The sequence below is a fragment of the Condylura cristata genome, unplaced genomic scaffold (genome assembly GCF_000260355.1).
Source record: "Condylura cristata isolate star-nosed mole 26May11 unplaced genomic scaffold, ConCri1.0 scaffold00009, whole genome shotgun sequence".
Lineage (NCBI taxonomy): Eukaryota > Metazoa > Chordata > Mammalia > Eulipotyphla > Talpidae > Condylura > Condylura cristata.
The window spans coordinates 26,367,338-26,370,869 of record NW_004567110.1 but is presented as its reverse complement, the minus strand read 5'-3'; the positions used below and the strand labels follow the sequence as shown (position 1 = coordinate 26,370,869).

At 37.9% G+C, this 3,532-nt stretch overlaps 1 protein-coding gene across 1 annotated transcript in view; it reads right to left on the bottom strand.

Moving 5' to 3' along the window:
• Positions 1–3,532, bottom strand: part of ANKRD46 (ankyrin repeat domain 46) — a 22,220-nt gene that overhangs the window by 18,263 nt on the left and 425 nt on the right. The gene's annotated exons all lie outside the window — the stretch shown is intronic.

Here is a 3,532-nt window from a genome sequence, read left to right as displayed (position 1 = left end):
CTTTAAAAAAAATAAATAAAAAAAAAACCAGAACAGGTTTAAAATCCAAATTGAAAGCAGATGGAATAGACAAATATTGCAGAAAATCAAATCAGTGATGGAAAGACCTAATTTAAGAAGCTCTACAAAGGAAAGGGAAAAAAGTACAAGGTAATTATGAAAATTAGAGACGAATCAAGCCATAAAAAATTCCCAGAGAAACAAACAAGAACAAAAACACCAAGTTAAAATACTTTCCTCAACTGAAAAAAATTATTTTAATATGTAGATTGAGGACCTGTCATATTTCAGATGAAACTGATTTTAAAAAATCAGTAATCCTATTTCTAAAACTTTGAAATTGTCTATTAAATATTACAATGCAACATATGACTGTATTTGCTATGAATGGAAAAGTGTAAGAGAAGACCATGGACAGAGCTGATATCCACAGTGAAAGTGGAGTAAATTTGGTGCATATTGTGTATTGTAATTATTTTCATATGAATTCGGGCAACAACTTGTACATAGCCCCTGTTTTTAATTTAAAAAAAAATCACTCTTTTCTTCATGCCCTCACTACATTTTTAAGTCATGCTGCCCTATGCAAGGCATATTATCTACTTTCAAAGAAGTATTACATCCTTTTATAATAGACAAGTGCTTTGAAATATTTTTGCTTATGAGTTAGTTTTTATAACAGAAATGAGGTACACCAGAAATGATAGTTGCTAAAACTACTGAGACAGTATTTTACAAAATGAATCTTTGCATTTATTTTTTGTTTTTAAATGCAGATTGAGTTAGTATTTCTAAACTTAATTTTTTAATCTAAGAATAAAGATAAGTGTAAAGGAATGCATTCTACCTAAGCACTTATATGAGTCCAAATATATAATGTACAAAGAACAAGCTTCTTTATCTACTAGCTTTGAAAGTTAATAATATACCATGTTATCAGTAGGCAGAAGAAGCTAGTTACTGTATTTCCGCATCACTGATGAAATAATCCAAGTTTAGTTGCTACGTCACTCCAGTTAAAGCAAAAGTATTTGCCATGGAAATAGCAAGTACTTTCAAATAATTGAGATCTGAAAATTAGTTAACCTCCTCTAAAAAGGTGACTATATTTGCAGACTTCAATTCCTCTCCTCCTGTTCCTTTAAACTGTTCGGTCATGTTTTCTCCCCCCACTATCATGAGCACCAATTACCTTCATGATGCTAAATCCAACGGTCACGGTCATTTCACAGTCCCCATGCTACTTGTCAAACCAGCGGGAAACACAGTTGACCACCTTCTCTTTCATGAAACACTCTCTTCACTTGAATTCCAATATTACAGATTTCTACCTCCAAAGCCTTCTCAGCCTCCTTGCCGTTTCTTTAATATCTCTAATCTTTAAACATGGAAAGCCCTAGAGCCAATCCTCATTTCTCTAGATCAGCTTTCAATCATTTCTTGTGGCTTTAAATATAATTTGCTAAAGACTCCCAAATTTCTATTTTGAGTCAGGTCTCAGAACCTCCCCCTTGATCATGCACCTCAACTGTTATGTCTTACATGGAAAACCCTACTCCACTCGCCTCCCCTCATTTTTCTCTCTCCCCTTGTCTTCCCATTTCAGTGAACAGCAACTCTATTCGTTTAAAGGTTCAGGTCAAAGTCCCTGGGCTCATGCTTCAATCTTTTACTCAGAATCCATCAACAAATCCTGTCAAATATACATAGAAAATGACCATCCTCTTACTACTCTTACTTGGTCAAAATCCCCACCATCTCTCTCTTGCTGAACCAACCTGGTCTCCCAGCTTTCATTCTTATCCCTCAACTTTTTCTGAACACAGAGGCCAGAGTGATCCTCATTCCACTGCTCAAAGCCCTCCTTACTCAGAAAAGCCTACACTTTAGCAGGACCAGTTTGCTCTCACTCACTACTCAAGCCCCTGTCTCCTTGCTGGCCCTCTGCTACTACTGGCAGTTGCACCTGTCACTAGACTATTTATTCCCCTAAATGGCTGCGTGTCTGTCTCACACTCCTTCGGGAGTTCCTTAATTTAAAACTGCACCTGTTCTTTATTGCTGCGGCTTTTTCTTAGCAACTATAACATTCTACTGTATATATTTTATTTTTATCTAAAATATATTTATTTATTTAGTTAGTTAGCTAGTTAGTTAGATCACATCAATCTTCCTGCAGTGGGATGTGAGCTCCATGAGGACAAGAAATGTGTTTTGTTCATTCTTGCATTCTGACTTAGAACAGTGCCTGACCCTGGAAAGTATTCAATATACATTTGCTACATGGATGCTGAATATGTAAACTTTTAAAGTCCTGAAAAGGGTAAGAAACTTGAAACACTATAATATTCAGCCTCCCACATAGGAAATATGATTTCTTTTGGACACTGATAGGAACTGTGAAGTCTTTATCATCCATAGTAAGTAATTCAATTAGCTGGAAGCAACATGTCAAAAAATCCCTTCATTTCTCGCTTCCACTTCTCTCTCTAATGCCTTTCCTGTAAAATACTAACTTACTGTCAGCAAAAATCATATTCCCTCCAAACGACAACCATCATGAAGATGCAAAGGCAAAGAAAGCTCTTTGCAAATAATAAACACAAATATTAAAGAAAAATACTGTTTCTCAGTAACAACCACATAAACTCATCTCTATGTCAAATAAAAAAAAATGTGTTGGAGTGGTCAGGGGCCTACAAGTTTAACTTTATCATCACTATCATCCTTAATGAGTGAATATTTTTCTCATTTATTAAACTTCTAATAAAAAAGGAGCTGGTATAGGCCTCTCTAATATAACCATATAAGCCTGAGAGAAGTCAATGTAGGGCACTTTGATTATTAACAAAGAAAGAAATCCTGCAGAGCATGTTTGGGTGGTAACAAAAGCAAGGATACTGGAGAATGGGAGGTGAGGCCCAAATTCATCCTCTGCTAGCTGTTTGCCCTTGGACAAGTTAGTAAGATTTCCTGCGCCTCTATTTCCTTATCTACACAATGGAAACGGTACCTTAAAGACCTACTGCAAGGTATTAAACCAGTGTTACTAGGAATTTGAAGACTCAACACAACGTGTGTAAGTAACATGGCAAGCACTTGAAAACAGCTGTAATTCGCACACCACTTGATATCACAGCTCTGAAAGCTGGGAGCTCTCTGGGACCATCGTTATTGTTTAAAGAAGTACTACTATTCAAAGATACATCTTTTCCCTCGTTATATTCTGAACAGTGGGGGTAAGTTTTAAAGAATAAATGACTTTTTCTTGAGCAGAGCGCTGTGATGGAAAATCGGGAGAGTAAGAATCTGCTTCTTGGCATTGCCTTTTAATGAAGGGGCAGACGCTGTCTTCCAACCAAACACCCGGGGCCATTCTGGACAGCTCGCTTCTCTCGCCAAGCCTCCGCTGACGCCGACCTGCGGGTCCCCAGCCCTCCAGGGGTGCCCCCACAAAGCCCAGGTTGCGCCCCGGCCCGCAAACAGACGCGGGCGCGGGCCTGGCTCGCACCTCTCCATTAACCGCGAGCGC